Source organism: Acinonyx jubatus, chromosome X (genome assembly GCF_027475565.1).
Source record: "Acinonyx jubatus isolate Ajub_Pintada_27869175 chromosome X, VMU_Ajub_asm_v1.0, whole genome shotgun sequence".
NCBI lineage: Eukaryota > Metazoa > Chordata > Mammalia > Carnivora > Felidae > Acinonyx > Acinonyx jubatus.
Window position 1 is genome coordinate 3,658,636 of NC_069389.1, and position 22,610 is coordinate 3,681,245.

The 22,610-nt window shown below is 43.5% G+C and overlaps 1 protein-coding gene across 2 annotated transcripts in view; it reads right to left on the reverse strand.

The window, feature by feature from the left end:
• The window catches only part of NLGN4X (neuroligin 4 X-linked), a 272,162-nt gene extending 249,771 nt beyond the window's left edge, over positions 1 to 22,391 (reverse strand). For both annotated transcript variants that reach the window (XM_015065842.3, XM_027050607.2), the window contains exon 1: positions 22,294 to 22,391. The gene's annotated coding sequence lies outside the window, so the exon portion shown is untranslated. The remainder of the gene's footprint in view (positions 1 to 22,293) is intronic.
• Positions 22,392 to 22,610: the final 219 nt, after the last annotated feature.

Here is a 22,610-nt window from a genome sequence, read left to right on the forward strand (position 1 = left end):
CAAGGACATCTTCCCGGTCGCCCCTCCCTGGACACACTTTGGTGGAACCTGAGACCACATCAACGTGACCTCCTGGAGGCCAAAGCTGTGCCCACAGCAAATGACTAAGAGCAACACTGGAGTTTCCCTCATCCAGGAACTGAACAACTATCTGTGCCCCGGGGAGATGGGGATGATCTCTGGATAACTTCCAGAGAGATTCCACCAACCACATGGTCTTTCTCTGTCTGAACCAAGGCACTTAAAAGTCAACCCTACAACTTGAAAATAAAGGACTGTTAAATTGGATGCTGTGTACCCGGGGTGGGGGGGGCGGTGTCTCTTCTATGAAGCCATGAGAAAGAATCCCAGGGATAAACAGAAGTGATGAGAGACATGCACGACCAGGAGTGATTCCAGATCCCTGTCCTCTTAACCTCATGCTCCATTTCTCAGAGAAATATCAGGAGAGGCTCAACGTTATATAAGCTCCAGAGCGTTTCGCATCAAATGGCAAAGTCCTGAAACTCTAAAAGGGTGGGTCTATCTCTTGCCTGTACAGGGAGCCTGTCTGCCGTCCCTTTTGAATCTGGAACTCCGTCTTGTTCTTCTTCAATATGTGTGTGGGAAGATTTCTTTCTCCCAGTCACCTCCTCCTCTATACAGAAGGATATAAAAAGGTTGGTCTTTTTTTTTCACTACAGTAATCAGATGTCACAGATTGTCTGCAATTAATGCTTTCCTTGGCTATTTTCAGACCTCCTATTAAGAGCTATTCTTTTACCGTGGCCTATTCTCCCGAACCCAATTAAGCCCAATTAAATCCTCTGCCATGACTGTTCTATTTCCCCCATGTTTAATTATCTCTTAACAAGTCTGTGAGCGCATGTTTTCAATTGGCCACCCCAGACAGTGTCACTCAAAGGATGTGGGACACACGTCTATAAAATCCGGATGTGAAATCATCACCTGGCAAACTCCCCCAAGTGGAAACGTCCCAACGCGGAAGGTTCCATATTAAGACGTTCTACCGCAACTTCAAATATTAGAGCACCGGGGGCTGACTGCAACACAGAGATCTTAAAACAACAAATAGGGAACAATTTCCCTCTATTAAGTATGTCCTTCGAATTAACTAGGTCGTCAGAGAACATACTGAATTTAGGGTAGCCCAGATAAATGGCTTCAATATGTATCAACAAACAAGCTTCACTTCTATGGGTGTGTGCACATGTGTGTGAGAGGGTAGCTGCTCCCCTCTTGACTAGATTAAAATTACAAGCCTCAGTCCCAATAAGGACATTTTTGGTGTTTCATTTTGATGTTTATTTTTGAGAGAGACAGAACACAAGCAGACAGAGCTGTCAGCACCGAGCCCGATGCGGGGCTCGAACCCAAGAACCGCGAGATCAAGATCTGAGCCAAAGTCGGACACTTAACCGACTGAGCCACTCTGGTGCCCGTGGGTTTCACTTTAGTTCACAAATGAAGAGCTTATAGAAATACACTAAAGAACATTAAGAATGCATTAGCTTTAAGAATACTCTAAAAGAGAAAAACTGGGGAGCCTACACTCAGAAAAGGTCAAAGGAAAATCGGAAGAGGAACGATAGAGACCTAGCTCGCCATCAGAGGAGACCTCTGTGGAAATACTCTGGTTTTCCAGATCATAGAACGGGGACCTCCAAGCAGCACAGACCACAGGCATCTTCAGCAGAGACAGGGAACAAATGAGTAAGTTTGTTCCATCAATAATTAGAGAAACAGACTCCACACTAAGATCATGTCACCGGGCCAGACCTAAATGCCAGCACTGCACAGTTTAATGAGTTAGCTTCTCCTAGGATAAAAGGGACTCAAACATAAATGCTTCTGGAAGCCACCGGCTTCTTGTTGGATAACAGACCTACAGGTGGAGGATACGCTGAAGGAAGGCAGCCCTTGCTCGCTGGAAAAAACAGGAAAACGGTGCTGTTGATAATCACCAGCGCTCGTAGGCAGGAACTCAGTCCTTCCCACCATAGCAGCTGGGGAAAGAGCAGGTCATAATGAAAGAAATTTTGCTTCAATACCAGCATCCTTGACCACTGAACAAATTTCTGGTGCCGGTAATGATGTCCCTGGCCCTTCAGTAAAAGGGCCTCATGGAATGAGACCAGCGGAACGCACAAACGCCACTTGGGATGCCCACCAGGGAAATGCAAACTGAGAAAACTGTATTTAATTCAACCTCATGTGCGGTCACAGAAACAGGAGAAAGTGGAACAATGACATCAGAATGGTGCCATTGACTGGGCACAACAGGCTTTCCGTAGGATAGGCAAAGCCCTCCAAAACAAGAACATTCTGTGACTTCAGAAAAAAGAAGGAAAAGGAAAAACTCAAACAACCAGAAAACAGAAAGCTTTTGAGAGAAAACATTAGGTCATTTTTAAGTGATTACAGGCTTTCTCTAAAGAACACATCACATAATAGAGGGGGGGGGGGAACAAGAGTGCTGAAATTTGCTCAGTCTGGAGCCTTGGTTTTTTTTTTTTTCAACTTTTTTTTGTTGTTTTTTTTTTTGGGGGGGGGCGGACAGAGAGAGACAGAGCATGAACAGGGGAGGGGCAGAGAGAGAGGGAGACACAGAATCAGAAACAGGCTCCAGGCTCCGAGCCATCAGCCCAGAGCGTGACGCGGGGCTCGAACTCAGAGACTGCGAGATCGTGACCTGGCTGAAGTCGGACGCTTAACCGACTGCGCCACCCAGGCACCCCGGAGCCTTGGTTTTTAAGGGAAGGCACTGTGTCCAGGCGAAGGGAATAATGGGTGGGATTTTAAGTTAAAGCAATAACCTGTTCTACTCTAGATTCGTGCTTCTCAATTTCTACTGTGATAGAGAATCCTTGGGGAACCCTGAAAAATCCCACTGTGCAGACAGCACTCAGGACCAAGTCAGCCAGACTCTCTGGGGTCAGCTCTTAAGTTCTCCAGGTGATGTGCGGGGTCAGCCACATTTGCAAAATGGTGCTTCTGATGGGGATCTTCACACACACGTGCCATGCAATTTGGGCCCTATTTCATTTGTTTCTTTTGGAAGCACTGTTTCAACAGACACTCGCATGAAGTCATAAAGGCCAAAGTATAAGCACCGGTAACACCCAACAGCAAATCCCTGCCCCAAGATACATGCCCACCATGACCAAATCTACCTCGGGAGATACTTCCAGATCCCTGCCCTTTTCTTCTCCAAATAGGTTCCACTGTAGTTCTAAATAATACTTTCATGCTGCTATTTCTTCATGTATTATTTCTGGATATTATCTACAATTTTTCTATGGGCAACCGCCAGTACCCGATTTCCATCTTTGAGCCCCACATCCCAATATCCTTACAACGCTATTTAGGGTATATCACTCTTTAGTATTAACATTGTCATAACCAAGCGATTCACGGCCACTCGGACCCAGCTTATAAAATTTCCCTCCTTGAATAACCTGTTCCATGTGGGTGACCGGTTATTCAGTAACGGCTTCAGGTTTTCATTTTCATGCTTTCTCTAGATCTGTTCTTCGATTTTTCTAACTGCTCCCACAAAACCGTAGCCCATCCCAAGTACTATTTGCACAGGTCAAATGCCTATTTCCTGTTGTTTATTTTTTTTTTTCCCTCCATGTCTCTCTCTGTCTAGGATCCTTCTTGTACCAATCTGCTCCCTGCACTCATCTGGGACCCAATTCCTTCCGCCATCTTCCACTGAGTCCATGGTTTCTTGGAAACCAACTCTTTCCATTTTATTTACTCTGCCATTTGAAGGAAGACACAATCACACAGCTTTCTGAGAAAGAGTGAATGAAAGGTCAATCTTTTGAGAGCCTGCATGAGTGCAAGTTTACTCTGACTTCACATTGACAATTTGGTTCAGGATAGAGCTCCATGTTGTCAACCGGTTTTTCTTACTATTGTGAATCTTTTCCTCTGTCTCAGAACCTTTGGTAAAGACTTTGAAGGGTCCCGGGGCATTCTAACTCTTGATTATTTACGTTCTTCTCTCTTTTTATACGCTCCTCCAATGCTGTGAGGATCCCAAGCTCTCAGCATCTTGTCTATGTGGCTACTGTCCTGAAATCCCACGACAATGTGCTGGGGAGTGAGGTTCATTCTACTCATGGGCTGGGCGTCTGCTGCACCGCAAAAGTCTGGAAGCATAAGTCTTTCAATGCTGGGGGAAAATTAAATTACTTATAAGTCATTTCTACCTCTTTCTGCAATCACTGCATGTATGATAAATTCCCAGACTGAGTTTTAATTAATTCTTTTTAATTTCCTTTCCCATCGCTCTCTCCTTAGATTTTACCAACAAGAAATATCTTCATATTTATTTTCCAATCTAATTCTTTACAACAAAGCTATTATGTTACTTTTTCATGGGATTCTCATTTCGTTCGTTCGTTTGTTTGTTTGCTTTAAGGATCAATAGTTTGGCTTCTCCCGCACAAGTTATAGATTAGAGATTTTTTGAGTGTGTGTTTTCTATTTGATGCTTTGTGCACTCCCTCCAGATAACTTTTTTCTATTGGCTATCCTTAGACTCTCTTATGAAGAGTTTCACTAGAATATGTAGGGTGGTAGAGTATCTTTTCTCATTTGAGAATAAGCTCCAAATGGGGGTTTTCAGCAGGTGGACCTCTGTACAATGAAAAAGCAATTTACTCAAATGGTCTTCAAATGCCATTTATGGGATTCTTTCCGTGGCCCATTCAATTTCTCAAAAAAAAAAAAAAAGAATCTTCCAATATCGGTTTGTATAAGGGCTTTCACCCAGGGGACATAGGGGAGAGAAAAGGCTGTGTAGCCAGTGGTAAGCGAAATGTATATAATTCCTAGTTTTCAGTCTGAGTCCTCAGTCCTTACTCCACTATACGTGAAGTGCCTGGTGTTTACTGTCTGGGTTGAATTCCTCCAGAATAAATTTCCTCTGTTTCCTGAGGAGGAGCGTAAAAGACAGTGCTTTGCTACACGTGATGGAATCCTGTGGTCGGAGAGAACTTCACCTGAGCATAGAGTCTGGAAGACGTAACAAGATGATTGGGTGTGTTCAGTCCAACCCGGTTAGAGAGTAACATGGGATTGTCCACCACCACGGAAATGACTTGTCTCACTCTGACAAAAACAGCCCTGCAGGTAATACAAGGACCTGCATTAGACAGTAAACTAGAGGGGCATCTGGGTGGCTCAGTGGGTTAAGCATCTGCCTCTTCATTTCAGCTCAGGTCACTATCTCATGGTTCATGGGTTCGAGCCCCATGTTGGGATTCTCTCTCCTTCTTGCTGCTCCTCCCCCTGTTCTCTCTCTCTTGCTCTCAAAATAAATAAATAAACTTGTAAAAAGTTTTTTAAAAAAGTAAACTAGCAAGGGAAATGGTTTGGTAGCATAAGATTACGTGCTTTATATACATACCCCCGTGAAGTATGGAGAACACTCTCTATGGAAGGCAATTTGTTTACATCAAAGTAAGCACTTTCCAAAGTGAGACACAGCTTGACTCAATATATTTCGTGTAGTATCTCATTCTTCCTATACATCGTGTCATCAAGTACTTTTGCTTTTCTTGTTTATCTGGCACAGATGCATCTAATACAGTTAGATTAAACCAATTTTTAAAAAACTAAGAAACAGGGCTAAAAGCGAAAACTTCCACGGAAAAATAAGATGGACCCAGGAGTGAGGGTGAGTATACGGAAGGCACAACAAAATATATTTGCCAACAATGAGCTCTAAACTGTCCTCACTTGGGGCACCTGGGTGGCTCAGTCTGGTAAGCATCTGACTCTTGATTTCAGCTCAGGTCACAATCTCCTGGTTCGTGAGTTTGAGCCCCACATCGGGCTCTGCGCTGACAGTGTGAAGCCTCCTTGGGATTCGGTCTCCCTCTCTCTCTGTCCCTCCCCACTCGTGCTCTGCCTCTCTCTCTCTCTTTTAAAATAAATAAACATTTAAAAAACTATAAAATATGGCCACTTTCTTCCATCTATGTCATCCAGTCAGCTCAAGAGAGTGAGCTGTGTCCTGTCCATCATGTGGCTACAGGGCTCCTGGTGACCTCTAGTGTTTCCACTCAGGCTGAGGTCTCCCGTCTAAGCCTGGGTAAGAGCCTCATGTACACCTTTAGAGAACACAACATCCAATGAACCTGACCACAGGTCTGGCAACAAGTGCGAATTAAAGTCAATGAATATGCTACATGCTATGTGGCAGGAAGCGGACCCCAAAATGCAACGCGGGCAAAAGTGCAGACCTTGCTACCACCGTCGCTGGCATTTCCACACAGGCCATCGTCTCATTGAGGCAGGCAGAGACAAAACTAATGTCAACGCTGGGTGAGAAAACGGCGTATATACCCAACCGGTTACACTGCTTATCCCCCGAGGGGTAAGAAACACAAAGATGACTCTGAAAAGTGGAGAAAAGAAACTATTAAATGTAGCTGCCTATCAACACAGAAGAATGCATTACGGCTGTTCTGCAAAAATGCGAGACACCGCATTTGTTCAGAATTACAGACATCCTCTTGCCCTTTGGTCTTTTATACCTAAGGTATCAGCAATCTATGACAATTTCCATACCCTCGAATTTGCAAATGAAAACTCCATGGTTTATCGGAATGGCACTGTGGGATTAACTTTCCAATTTTAGGATTACAGATACAGAAAATTAAATCCCATACGTTTTCCCCGGAAGAGAAGCTTACGCAGGGTAAGGCTGCAAAGATGTGGAAAACATTTACGCTTAGGGAGAAGAAAGGAGACGACAAGGGAGCAGATGTAATTTTCTGTGACATCAGTGATGTATCATGTTTGTCTAGTCCTTTAAGCTTGCGATGGTTGACTTTCGCTACTCGGACACATGGGATCGTGAACGTAGACATCAGAGAGTTTGGGTGGCCTGCTATCCTATCCTCAGCCACAGAACCCATGTCAGCGGGCTGGTCTGCACTCCCACACGCCTCCTCTTATTTGCTTGTTTTCCATGCTAGAAATGCTACGCTAAAAATAGGTCTGATTAATCCCTTTGGCAAACACACTGTCACTGCCTTCGGAAGAATAATTTTTCTAAGTGCATTCTCATTCTCAATGCACATAACCGTTTCAGAAGTCAAGAAAAGAAGTGGCTTCTTCCCTTTGACAGAACATGACAGATCATCTATATTCCAGCAATCACACTCCTGGGTATTTACCCAAAGGAGCTGAATACTTCCGTCCAGACGAAAACCCACATGTGGATGTTTTCAGCAGCTTTATTCGTAGTTGCCAAAAGTTGGAAGCAAGCAAGATGTCCTTAACTAGGTGAATGGATAAAGTGTGGCCCACGCAGACAACGGAATAGTACCCAGGGCTCACAAGAAGTGAGCAATCAAGCTAGGACAAGATGGGGGAGAATCTTAAATGCACATTATTAAGTGCAGGAAGTCCATCTGAAAAGGCTGTATGATTCCAGCTCGAAGACATTCCGCACAGGGCGAAACCATGGAGACAGTAAACAGATCAGTGGTTGTCATGGGGTTGAGGTGGGTGAGGGAGGGATGGATAGGCAGAGCAGAGAGTAAATTTAGGGCAATGAAATCACCCTGTATGATATTGTAATGGGGGATATATGTCATTATACATTTGTGCACAACATAGAATGTACAACCCCAAGAGGGAACCCTTATATAAACCGTGGAGTTAGAGTGATAATGATGTGTCAATGGTAGGTTCATCCTTGGTTAAAATGTATATGTAAATATATGGCTGTATTTACATATAGGTATTTACATATATATTTACATACACACACACACACACACACACACACACTCTGGTTGGGGTGTGGATAATGGGGGAGGCTATGCATGTGCAGGGGCAGGACGTATGTGGGAAATTTCTCTACCTTCTGCTTGCTTTTGCTGTGGACCTAAATCCATTCTAAACATATAAAGTCTTAATTTTAAAACACTATCATTTAGGGGCACCTGGCTGGCTCAGTCGGTACAACGTGTGACTCTTGATCTCAGGGTTGTGAGTTTGAGCCCCATGTTGGTTGGATGTAGAGATTACTTAAAACTAAAATCTTCAGGGGCACATGGGTGCCTCAGTCAGTTGAGCGTCTGACTCTTGACTTCAGCTCAGGTCATGATCTCACAGTTCTCACATACAGCCCTGCACTGAGCTCAACACTGACAGCACGGAGTCTGCTTGGGATTCTCTCTCTCCCTCTCTCTGATGCTCACGCTCTGTCTCTCTCTCTCTCTCTCTCAAAATAAATAAACTTTAAAATTAAAATCTCAAAAATATAAATAAACACAAAAAATTAAAAAAATTATCTAATTGCCAAAACTTGTTTACATAAACAAGTATTTCTGTCGCCCAGCCGCATGCCAACATAGTTCCAGTCGGAAGACCTGGTCTTCTCATTTGCCCCACACAAGTATCCCGTGAGAGGGATACCACTGGGCCCATTTTACAGAGAAGAAAATGGCCCAAGCAGTTAACCCCTGTCCAAGAAGACAGAAGTGGTGTCAGGATTCACGTCATTTGTTTCCTTCTAAATTCTGTGCTCTTCACCACTAGGATATAAAATATTTCCAGTGTTAAGGCATTCTGTGCAGTAGAGCTGAAACAATTCAATAATATAACTCCTCGGTGTTAATTGAGCTTTAAATTTTCTGGTGCCTCTTAGCACTCTTATGTTAAAGGATATTTGGCAGCATTAACATAAAGAGGTTGCTGACTTCAAATCAATCCCTCTGTAATTTAATTGAGTTCTTAAAATACATCAGCAAAATTGAATATCTAAAATAAAAGCCACAATCGGCAAAACAACAAGGATTACTTGAGAAAGTTTTCCATTCATGTTGTGGAAATACTATTTACAAGTTGATGTTAAGCAATTAACGCATGTCTTAAGCTGCGATCAAAGAGCTTGCAAAGGAGAAACGAGGGGCTTCCTGACAAATCGTGAGCATTCCCATGGCCTCCATTTTCTGAGTCTGGATAATCATTACATGTCTTTTCCTCCTGACAATTCAAGTGAAATATCTGTGTCATCTAGGAAGAGAAGAGCACCCTTTAAATTCGGATTTTTAGAAAGTTGGTGCCTGGTCTTTGCACACGCGCATAAAAATCTATGACACCAAAATTGTTCGGTCAGGCTTCATATTGTGGTTCAATATTGTTTCACTGTCCGTGTTAACTGCACTCTGTTCCCAACCCTCCATGGCTAACTCATGGCCTTGTACCTGCTCATTCATATAGAAGGCCAAAAGGCAACTACCGATTGACTTTGGGTTCGCAAGGATCTGAGCTCAAGCCCAGTGCAAAGACAACCATGCCCTCCAGGAGTCACTCTGTGGCTCTACATTCCCAGGTCTCCACCACAGACCCACCCTACGACATTGGTGAAGGCCTTTAACCTTCAGAGTTCAGTTTCCTCACCTGTGAAGATCATGATTGTGTGGTAGGTGGAGTTAATGGACCCCAAAGATGCCCGTGCGTTAATCCGCAGAACCTAGGACTATGTTACATTATATGGAAAATAGGAATAAGGACTGCAGATAGAATTATGGTGGCTAGTCAGTTGTCCTTGAGATGGGGAGACGATCCCGGATTATCCAGGTGGGCCCAATGGAATGACAAGGGTCTTTATAAATGAATGAGGGACACAGAAGAGAGGGAACCGGGGAGATGGTAGCATGAGCAGGACTCAGCCAATGACTTTGAAGATAGAGGAAGCGGGCAAGGAGCCAAGTAATATGGCAACCCCTGTCAGATGTGGCCAAGAAACAGGCTGTTCCCTAGAACCTGGGGAGAAATGCAGCCGGCCGCCATGTTGATGTTACTGCCAACAGACTCACTTTGGACTTCTGAACCCCAGAACTGTCAGATAATAAATGTGTGTTGTCTTAAGCCAGTGGGTTTGCAGTCATTTGTTCCAGCAGGCGTAAGAAACCGATATGAATGTAAGTACTGGCTACGGTGGTTGAGATGATGGAGTTCATATATAAAAAGCACTTGGAACAGGTCCTAGCACAGAGGAAACGCTATCTAATTGTCAGCCCACGCTTTGGTTGACAACCCAAAGAGATAAGGCTGGATTCAGGAGGTAGAAGGCTAGGGTGATACAGTGAAAAGAGAAATAATGGTATTTGGGGCACACAATTCCCCTTACTTCTATTATACGTTGGAATAATACCCTGTTCCCATCTATCGTTGTTTGATTCCACAAGCATTATAATATATCTTGACATATGTTTATTTCCCATATAGGATGTCTAGATGTACTTATAATTTAAATCAATTGCCAAATAACAGCAGACTGCTCATGCAGAATCATGTCCTTGGAACATGAAAAACTGCTCATACACCGAAGCAGCTCGGGACATTTTTAAAGAACACCAGGAGGCATCTAGAAAGTTCAGACACATGACACTTAGTGGGACAGTGATGGAGGCAACTCAGATAGCATCAGGAAGTTGGCCAGGGGTTAGCGCTCTCCTTATGTGTCTCGAATATTCCATGACCAACTGAGATAACATGCAGACTCTATGACATACTTTAGCACAATCAAGTGCTACCACGTTCATGCACCACCTTCTGATACCTGAGTAAAGACCACAATGCGCTTTGCTGTAAAGAGAAGCGTATCCCTGCCTGCGTTCCTATATGGATTCTGTCACTCTATACTCCTTCCGGGAAGGCACATCTCCTGTGAGCCTTGTGCACACGATGGACAAGACAACCACCGAAAAAGAGCCCACAGTCATGTTTCTGGCAACCATCTCACTTGCTTAGACCTGAGTTTCTATCCGTGGAAGACGGACAAGAGATATCTGCCCAACTGTTGGCAGAATCAAACACATACGCATATGAAAGCAAGGTTGAAAACCACAGAACAACAAATGCATCCATAATTATGCCAGTGGGCACTATTTCATTCGTTTACCATCAAGTATTGCAATGTAATGAGAGCCACGATCTTAACCACCAGGCAAATCACTCAACATCACGTGTACAGTCCAAAACAGCGTGAGAACTAGGTCTCCCTTCGCTGGCTTCTTCTAAAAATGAGTAAAATATAGAAACTCTAAGCATATATTTATCTTGTCGGTCAGGTGTGTGTGCTGAGATAGTTCACATAACCCAGGGAAAATAGAGGAAAGCTGAATTACAGGGCGCTGGCAGAAATGAACATCAACTCCAGCTGTTGAAGGACTGAAGTAAGGAAGCTCCCATACTAATAAAAACTAAAAAAAAAAAAAAAAAACCTAGTAAGAAGTAAAAAACAGCCAACCACTGGGAATGGCATGGAAAATAAGGCATGTTTCAGTCACAGCTTAATAAGACATTAATATACTCCAGACACAGTGATAAGGCTTGGGGCAATGTCATCTCCGCAGCAAGATCATTCCAGCCTAAACGTCAACCACCTCCCCTGAGTCTCAAGGGCTTTGGAGAAGTCATTTTTCTGGACAAAGAAATTTGAGTAGGTTGACATTTGGAGTCCCGCTACTCTGGTGATTTTTATGGCATTCCTAAGAGGGAGAAACCCAGATGTCTGAATTCCCCAAGGTGCATGTGGGCCCCCTGGTCAGTAACTGAGCGTTCACAGACTGTGATGCCCTCATTTGCTCAGTGTTTTGTTCACACCATATGAGGGAGCAGTCACCGAGTTCAGCATCTCAGTACTGACTCCAGGCCACCTGAAACCCGACCTCTCGGGTCCATCAGGTGGAGACAGCAGGGGGCCCAAACAGCAATTCCAAATCACAGGGACACCATCCAAGTTCAGGTGGAAGCCATGTGCAAAACCAATGTGGAGAAGGAGGTAGCCTTTTCTTAGCTTACAGGGCTGAGAAGTGGGGTCCGTCTCTTCCTTGCTAAGGACACCTCCTTATGACTCCCTGTCATCTACTAGTTATCTCACTTTTCAGAGCTCACAGGACATGATAAAAATAAATTAACATCCCATCACCAAGATCCCTTGGTTTTTAGTAAATTCACCTCCTTTGGTGTCTGAAAAGTGCTTGTGCAGCTTTAGGAAGGGAGTTCAATTTGCAAAGGCTCCAACACAAGAAACCCACAGAGAACAGCAGCGTTAAGTGCATTTCCACGTGGGCGAGCGCTCAACTAAACCTTACTTCATGAAACGACACCGAAATACCAATTAACATGAAAGACGTCCCATGTAATGCTGGATATGTCCGCTTCTTGGAGATCATGAACACTAAACACACTTGTTTGCTGTTTATAACATAGAAAGTAGCAGCAGAAACTGTATTAAGGAAAAAAAAAACTCAACTATGATTTCCCTCAAAAAAAAAAAAAAGAAACAAAAACAAAAAAAAACAGAGAGAGATCAGAGTTGCTGTACACTTCAGGTAAGCGGTTGTCTACATGACCTTCAGAAGGTCTAAACTGCTGACAGCAATTTTTTTTTTTTTGTAATCTTCACTTTCATTTCTTGATGTTATTTTGAAAGCATTATTCTTTAGGATTTTCCCTAAGAGCAGAGCCGCCCTGGCCTACATTTTTCTTGACGTGCAATGCATGTAAAGCATTCCTGGGGATAACATTACTGCACTACGAGGCACCAATATTTCGCTGGTCTCCCTCTAAGCGACAGGGATGGTAACTCTCTGTGCTTCGGGGAGAAGTTAATTCTCACCTTGCTTGGTGCATCCACCATTCTCCAGAACGTTAGGAAGGGGCTGTGTGGAACCAGGAGAGTCTAGGTCATTTGCAACATCTGCCGTCTTTTGACGACTGTGCGTGAATGTCAATGAATTTTAGCAGACGCTACAGAGAACGCTCAAGTTTAATGGGTGTTTAAGTAATCGATCACGATACACCCAACACAGACATGCGTGAGGTACAAAACGAATACGGATACATTTATGAGAGCGGGACAAAGTAGGGAGACCATAGCTAAACACCATGGTCACCGCTTCTGCATTAATTCAGTAAGTTCAATAATTAAATATTAATTCAATTAATTCAATAAATCATTTCTGACCCTGTGGGGGCACTGTGTCAGACAGGGTGGCAGTTACCACGTTACAAAATATTTTCTATACCAGAGGGATTTTTCAGAGTGGTTGGGAAGTCAGACATTTAAGTAAACTAGACAAGAGAATGCAGTTGATGGAAGTGACCTCTTCAATAAGTGATAATCACAGAGGAGAAAGACGTCCCTGAGAAATGACACTTGGGTGACATAATGACATAAGACAAAATGGGATTTTTTCAGGAACTCAGATCCAGGGAGGAAGGTCTGCTAAGGGAGGGGAAGAAGGCAGCACATCAAGACACATGAGGGTCTGAGTCAATACTGCTGGTTCTGGAAGGTTCCAAATGGTTTGACATGCCTCAGACAGAGCACGTGGAGGGTTGTGAGAGATGGGGTGCCATAGGGGGACAAGGGCAGGTTACCAGAAGCCATATCGGCAGCCCCCAGTCTTTGTTCACACAAGAGAGGGTCCTCCCTCCCTCAAGTACAAAGGGTAGGATTCCAGAAGGAGACAGAGCGAAGAAGGAAGGGGCGTGGGTATCAAGATAAGGGAGGAGGGCTCTGGTGCACAGACTCAGAAGCAGCCTCGGGAAGGACGAGGAGACACAAGAGCTTGGCAAAGATGAGAAGAACATCCCAAAGAAGGAGACAGATGTCCTGGAGGTCATGGACGATGACAGCTGGAATGCACCTACAGGTGCTCACAAGTTCATGACCTACTAAGTGTAGAAGGCTGAATAATGACCCCCCGGAGTCATCTACTTCCAAATCCCCAGAATCTCCGATCCTAGAGCAACGGGGCACTGACCACTGTGCAATCAGAAATCCACACCTAACTTATGATTCCCCAAAAACTTAGCTAGTAATAGCCTTCTGTTGATGGGAAACCTTACTAACAACATAAAGTCAGTAACACATCTTGTATGTCATATGTTATATACTGTATTTGTACAACAAAGTAAGCTGAAGACAAGAACAAGTTCTTTTTTTCTTTAATGTTTATTTTTGAGAGAGAGAGAGAGAGAGGGTCGGAGAGAGAGAGGGACAAAGGATCCAAAGTGGGTTCTGTGCTGACAGCAGAGAGCCCGATATGGGAGTGGAACTCAGGAACTGTGAGATCATGACCTGAGCCAAAGTCGGATGCTTAACCGAATGAGCCACCCAGGCACCCCAGAAAAAAAAAAGTTCTTAAGAAATTCACAAGGAAGAGAAAATACATTTGCAAGACTGTAGTGATAAAGAAAGAAATTCATGTACAAACAGACCTGGGGAGTTCCGACCCATGTTGTTCAGCGGTTAGTTGTGTATACCTTCCCACAGCAAAGGGTTTTACAAAGACGTTGCAGATGTGATTAAGTAAAGGGTCTCAAGTTGAGGAAATGATGCTGGGTGATCTGGGTGAGCCCAGTGTAATTGCAAGGTTCCTAAGGGAAGGAGGAGGGAGTCAGAGTCAGAGAAGGAGTGACTGCACATGACTGGTGAGGCAAAGAGGTGCAGTGATGTGTGTGGGGTGACACGCCAAGGGACACTGGCAGACCCTGGATGTGGGGAAAGGCATGGAAATGGTACTCTACCATAGAGCTTCCAGAAGGTACCAGCCCTGGGGATGCTTTGGCGTTTGTCCCCGACAACTCACCTCCAGAGCTGTATTTATGAATGTGTGCTATTCAAACTGTTAGGTCTGTGATCATTTGTTATGGAAGCCGTGAGAAGCTCATGCCTGGCACAAAGAGCAGAAAGTAAGGAAGATAATTGCTAATTCTTCATTAAGAAAATACACAGTAGGTTGGGGCACTTTTGGGGGCTCAGCTGGTTAAGCGTCGACTCTTGACTTCAGCTCAGGTCCTCATCTCACAGGCTGTGGGATCAAGCCCCTCATGGGGCTCCGCAGTGACCACGTGAAGCCTGCTAGGGATTCTCTGTCTCCGTCTCTCTCTGCACCCCCCACAGCTTGATCGCACGTGCATGCATGCGCGCACTCTCTCTCAAAATAAGAAATCATTAAAAAAAGAAAAAGAAACACAGAGTAGGCACAGGCACAGGGGTGCGGGTGAAAGAGTTCAAACCCAGGGAACCTAAGAAAGAAATCCGTATGAAAGATCCTCCTCAGGAGACATCCAGCACAAAGCACCGGTGAGGACGTGTTCGCCATGAGAGCTGGTGTGTGCTTTCCACGCCCTGAAACGTCACGTCATTTTGAAATTTCCTTTGAAAGCAGTTAAGCCATTCCCAAACAAAGAACTGTTCTAATTCCTCCTTAAGGTATATGATCAATTCATCGGTGTTCAGCTACACAAAACCAAGATGGCATCACCATTGACAATGACATCAAACAGTCTCTATGCACTTTAGATTACATGGACTTAAATGGACTTCCTCCTTAAATCGGTTCTAATTCTGGTCAGATATTCTAGAATCCCAACTCAGTAATCTTTTACTCCTTTTTAAAAATTTAAACGATGGTTGGGGCACCTGGGTGGCTCAGTTAAGTGTCCGACTCTTGGTCTCCACTCAGGCAGGTCACGATCTCACACTCTGTGAGATCAAGCCCTGTACCAGATTCTGTGGAGGGCCTATTTGGGATTCTCTGTCTCTCTCTCTCTCTCTCAAAACAAATAAACAAAAAAGAACTTAAGTAAAAAAAATTTTTAAACAGTGGTCAATGACACATCATTTCCAAGGCTGGTTCTAAGACTTAGAGACAGAAATGGCAATGATCTTTAAATAACCTGACAACCTGTTGATGGTAAACACAGTAAAATGTTTACACAGTAATGGGATGTTTCCGAGCATAAAATGATAAATCACAGTTACTCACTGTCAGCTGCAGTCCCCCTCATTCATTCGTGTTTGAGCCAGGATTTGGTTTAAATATTTTTAAAATGCACACTACGGTATCTTATCAAAAGATTAAATTAGTTGAGAATTGCAATGAAGTCATGATCACAGAAGGCTAAATGTAAATAGTAACCAGAACAGAGCAAAGGGACAGCTATTATGACAGGCCACCTCTGTGGCCACCATATTTCCCATTGTAAAGCTTACCTTCATTATGAATCTATAACTTTGGAAAGGTAAGAAATTAATGAGGACACGTATCTTGGACACAGAGGGCTCTTCATTCATCTGATGCCATTTGCTTATGACCTTGCCAGATTTTATTTGTTAACCTTCTTCCCAGAACAGCATAATTTGAACAAGACAATCAATTACCATTAAAAGGACAAGTGAAAGACGAAGCATTCCCCAAGGAAGGCTTAAATTTTCTAAGTAATTGACAAGAAAATATAGCAGCTAAAATAGTAGTCCATTTAGAAGACTTAACTACAGATAAGTCAATGGCAAATAATTTATATTCCTCTGTGCATATACAGAAGACCAGAACAAATACTGGAAAACCAAATTTCTAGAATCCACATTTCAGTGCTTCCATGTGGCTCTTAGCCTAGAGTCAAATACCATAAGACACTGCGTTTATTTCCTTTTCATTCCAGATTCACAAAATGCAAGGAAGAAGCTAATACCACTGGGTAAAAAATAAAATGTTTGGTTTACCTAATGTGATACTGTGATTTATAATAAGAAAATTATATTGGGTCTTCATCCCCCTTTCCAGCAGAGCTCCTAAAACCCTTGGAATTTCCTAAGTGGTAACAGCAAAAATGGTGTTTTTGTTATGTTAATGAAGTGATTTTTGGAAAGTATCTACCAGCGGGTGCTGGTTGCTAATGGAGACATCCACATGATCGATTAGAGTATTGTAACTTTTTGTCCTACCTCTGACCCTTGGGGAGGGGACAAGAGCTGGAGGTTGGATCAATGGCCAATGGCCAACGACTTAATCAACCAAGCCTGTGAAATGACGAAGTCTCCATAAAACGGAAAAGGATGGGATTCGGAGAGCTTCGAGGTCAGTTAACATGGAGGTTTGGGGAGAGAGGTGCACGTGGAGAGACTAGGGAAGCTCCACGCCCTTTGTCCATACGTTCATCCTTTCCAGAAAGCTGTTCCTGAGTTAAACCCTTTTATAATATAATAAACTTGTGATCTGGGAGTAATGCGTTTGTTTGAATTCTGTGAACCAGCCACTTTAGCAGATTAATGGAACCCAAGGAGGGGGCCACTGGAACCTCTGATGTATACAGCTCCAGGATTTTCTGTATAATAGAAACAACTTGCAGCCTCTCGGAGGCTGGTCGCTCTGGACCAGTTTGTAGGGAAGCTTCAGGCATGGAAGGATGCCTTCCCAGAGCTGGACAAAACTGGCATCACGTAGGCTTGTTCCCTGCACATCTCAGCTGAAGGGACAGGAGGAGGTAAGGGGACTCGTCCAATGTCACTAACCCATGTGGTCTGCTCAGCCAGAACTAGACCCTGACCCACGTCGAAGCACCGGGTTGAGTGCGTTGACTTGCACTGACTCAACATTTCCGGAGAATGCCCTGTGTGCCATGCACCGTGCTAAGGATAGGGAAGAGTGAAGAATTTTCCACTTAAATTTTTCAAGTGCGTATAAAGGACACTGGGAAGGTTCACGTAAGGGGACGATGAGCGATGCTGAAGTTCAGTGTACTAACCATCTTGATGTGGATTATGTTACACTTAGTGTCACCAAGGTCCTAAGTTTTTGCCTTGCCCCATCACCCCACGTCATGTTTAAACAAAGTAATACTTCAGGACACCACGGACAATCGTGTTTCAGCATTCACTGGGGAAAGGGACGAAGTAGGGCATATGAAAAGAACATTCTTAAGCAAAAGATCCTCAATCATCTACAACTGAAATATATTTTGTTAATCGTTACTACCAGAGCACGCCAAGTATGACATCCGATAACCTGCAGGAACAAAACAAAACGACGCCCTTCCCTATGGATATTAATTACCCACTTGAAGAAAGCGTGCTGAGTCAGAATTATCTCGCTCTCCGATTCTCCAACACACCAAACATGGAATCAATGAACTCCCCGGTTTTGACTTCATAAAATGCACTTTGTTAAAAAGGTGAGTGAAGCAGAATAAAAATCCCAGTAAGTGCCTGCAGTTAATCAAAGGTTGTTTTTTCTAGATCAGGAAACAAATGGACTGGGGCGTGGCAAAGCCAGGCAAGGGGGCTCCCCATGGTTGGCTGCCTTCATTGGGAACCTCACCCTTAACCAACAGAGCACTGAGCACAGACGGCCACCACAGCCAGAGAGGACGCACGCTAATTGGCGTGTGTCAGCTGCGTCACATCTGTTGTGTGGATTGGTGGCCGTCAAATCTCTCCCTGGTGCATAGAGATTTCACAGGGGACATTCCAGTATGCTCCCAGACCCCACTGATGCATGCATTCCAGACTGCAGGTTACAAACACCTGCTGTCTGTTTAAAAGGTTGAAGAGGACGCATTAATAGAATTCCCGATGTGAAAACATACATACGTATATGCATGTATTATATATATATGCCTCTAATAATTGATTTTATATTAATATATATGACTAATTTGTGAATCCAGGGTGTTCACCATGAATGGCACTCCCACCCTCCAAAGAATCCTGCCATGCCCTAAAGTACAGATTGGTAAGTTCATTGTACAGGGTCATATAATAAGTATTTTTGGCTACCAGGCCCTGTGCTCTGGGACAATCATTTAACTCTGGGGCAGTAGTGTAACAGAGCCGTGGACAAAAAAGTAAATGCCAGGGGCACCTGGGTGGCTCACTGGGTTAAGCACCCAGCTCTTGATATTGTCTCAGGTCATGATTTCATGGTTTGTGGGACCGAGCCCTGCGTGGTCTGTGTTGATGGTGTGGATCCTGCTTGGGATTCTCTCCTTCTGTCTCTCCCCTCCATCCACTCACACTCGTGCCCTTTCTCTCTCAAAATAAATAAAGAAACCAAACAACAAAACAAAACAAACCAACGCCAACACCAACACCAACAAAAAACCCGTAAATGCCAGAGTGTGTCTGTGTTCCAATAAAACTTTATAAAAACAGGTGACTTCCCAGTGGCCATAGTGGGCTCACCTTATGCCTTTGCGTGTCTCATGGTCATTTACTCAAAAGCTGAGTTTATGTATGTCTTCCAGAGATCAATAAAATAAGCTTACACATAAATAACTTATAAATAGTGTATAATGATCTACTTTACTAGATACACTTGCCCCTTTTTTCTACTCTGAAATATATCGCTTTGGCAGAAAAGCAGCATTACATCAGGGGGGAAAAATAGGCAGTATTATATTGGTACAAAACAAACGTTACAGGTCCAAAAAATAGTTGAAAGGAGAAGGATCAAAGAGACCCAAGAACAATTTATATTTACATTATACGTAATATGTATGCAGGTCATATACAACATTACATATATTTGCATTATTATTATATTTATATATATTCTACACCATTACATTTTTTAAAATTTTTTTAAATTAAAAAGAAATTTTAACGTTTATACACTTTTGAGATACAGAGAGACAAAGTATGAGCTGGGAGGGGCAGAGAGAGAGGGAGACACTGAATCCGAAGCAGGCTCCAGGCTCTGAGCTGTCAGAACAAAGCCTGATGCGGGGCTCAAACCCACGAACTGTGAGATCATGCATGACCTGAGCTGAAGTCGGACGCTTAACCGACTGAACCACCTAGGCGCCCCTTAAACTTTATCATTATATTTAAGTCTGCTTCCCAACGGCTGCACCAAATGAATTTACAGAACTACTCTGCGTCCCTCCGAACCACAAATTGTTTAACAAAACAGTCACTGGGATAATGTGTTCAGGACTAAATAGGCTGTAAACAAACCATCTCAACATTGGAATGTATTATTAGTCCCTAGGATTGTCCAGATCATCAGGATGTGTTCAGTATACTCCTAAATTGAGTTCCATAGAATACTGAACTTCCTAATTCCCAGTTCATCTATGAACTATGAAAGTTTCAGCTCCAGGACTGCCCTGAAAGGCATTTTCCTCGGCCAGCAGTTGCTAATTGAAGTAAGTCATCCTGGGAATACAATCGAGGCATTTCTACCATCGGTTCACCAAGACCGTCCCCGACTCCTAGGAAAATCCCCTGCAAAGAGTCTCCCTCCACAGCGTATGAAACCAGAAAATGCTCAGTCAACATTGTATAGAAAATGTGACGAAACTGGCATAGGCTGAAATTGTCAAGGATTAAAGAGGCTTAATGACTTCTCTGTATTTCCTAGACAGCTGGTTTTCTTCATGTACGATCCCAGATTCCTCATAGTGAGAAGCCTGATCATCAGGAACTAGCTACTTAGCAGCAGACCTAGATTAAAGCGCCGATGCCCCGATGCACGTGTCTGTGTGCTTTTCCACCAAAGCCTGCCCCCCTTGTGAACAGCAGTTACTCCAAATTAAGACCTACAGAGCTTTCCGTTCTGAGAATGCCTGAGAAGGAAAATCCCCTGTCGTTAGCTTTTCATTCAGCCACACCATCCTCCGGAGACAGTGCAGGAAGTTCCAACGTGGGATCAACATGCATCAAGGCCACCCCAAACTGTGACCTCAAAGCACGCCCTGGCTCAGAGAGGCAGTTTAGACAGCCTCTTGGACAAACATGTCGATAATACCCGGTGCTTTCAAATGCAGATTGAGGTGAAGTGCATACGGCCAAAAAAATAATAAGTGTTCCTAGACTCAGAAGTCCTCATTCTCCTCTCCTGATTGTGCACTTTATATAATGTTCCCTTTGGGTTTCATTATGGGAGCTGTCACATTATGAGCTGTGACTTGTCTACAGCTCGGAGGCTGATGCCAGACCTATTCCCATTGCTTCTCCCTGGAACCAGGACGGCCTGATTATATTAAACAGAGTGCTTCTTGCACAGCGGCTAACCGAAATGATTACCACCAAGCTGCATCAGGTTCCTGTTCCAAAATCTTTTCGTGTGAGAAGGAAGACAGATAGTTCCGAGACTTCATGCCCTGGTTATAAAGCAATGCTCACCCAGATTGGAAAAAGGAAATAAAAATGAAAAAGGAATTTACATAATGTGCTGTTAATGATTATTGAGCTATAATGCGCTGATGACAAACTGTGTGTGTGTGTCGAATACCTTTGGTAAAATAACCTATACAAGATAAAAATAGCAATCATTTTCTCATCTATAATCATCTTCCAAATTTGCATGTTCATAACAAAAGGGGGACAGCTTTAGTCTTTACTAATCAGACTTATCTTTGAAAAAAACAAAGTTTGGAAAAAACAAAGTTTCCAAACTTATCTTTGGAAAAAAAAAAAAAACAACCTAGCATTTCTTCATGGCTGGAAATGGGGGAGGAATTTGGAAATCAAGTTTGTTGGGAACAAGAATCTCATACAAAACATGACCTTGACAATCGTGTAGAATCCAGGAATCCTACAGAAGTTTGTTACCGAAAGAGTAAAGATATGGAAATTATGTGGTCAGCTGTAGAGAGAAGCTTAAAGCCGTTTGTGGTCCAAACTGTGGGAAACGTTTGGACGCTGTGGCACTCAAACTGACAAGAAAAATGGTAGATAACGAATATTTGAGCAATATAATCACAAATACTACCTTATCAGGGCTTGAATGGACAGCTGAGCCATGAAAAGACAGAAGCATTTACTCAAAACATATTAAAACACACCCTTTCTCAAAATTAAGTATGGCGGGGGTTGGGGGGTGGTGCAGCAGACAGGTCCAGACTCTGAAGTGTGACATGATTTACTTAACAAGTTCGACCACAAATCATAACAGTATTCTACCCATTTCCCCTTCCTTGGGATCTGTTCTACTTATGTTCTCCAGATAGAGAGAAAGATCCTGTGGCCTCAGCGGGCCCCCACTGTACATTAGAACCACACGTCTGACATTTTGGATCCCATTCTGCAGGGGCACTGCCGTTCAAGTGCCTCCGTAGCTTGAGATGCTCACTCTAGCCCACTTGAGAAGCTCACAGTGGGCTTTCAGTGACCAATGGACTTGAGGGTAAATTTTGCATCGGCTTACATGAGGTGAATCAGAAAGTCGAGCCTCTCCTCTGGATACCTAATCTATGAGATACACTCGGCATTGGGGCTCTTTGTATGAATAAGCAATTATTACAAAACTCTAAATTTCCAACGCAGGCCATTGTATGTACTCCAAATAAGCTTGAAATCACTGCTTTGCACTTTGGTTCATTTCGAATAGATTTTAAAAAAGAAAACTAATCTTACTACCAAAGTCGTCAGAAACGATTGCTAGGTTGGATTCAACCAGGCTGCAAATCAATGACACATGCCAGCAGAGGCCAATGATTATTTTTGATACTTACCATTACGGTGTCCTTCTAAGAAGATGCCTTTAAAAATGCCTCCACGGACATATACTTGATGTCTTTTCCATCTCAACACATTTTTTCCCTATTAAAAACAAGAAGAAGATACATTGGTCCCCTCAGTAAGAGAGATGGGTGTGCCTGCTTCAAAGCCAACAGGATATTGCTCACACAACCTGTCTTTTGGGTTGTTCCAACAACTAGCGGGTCATGAACTAAGTTCCTTAGTAAGTCAAGCTCCTACTCACGATGGGCATCGACACGGGCGTGGCTAAATACAGATTCCACGTGGAGACACCCTGGTCCTCACGCAG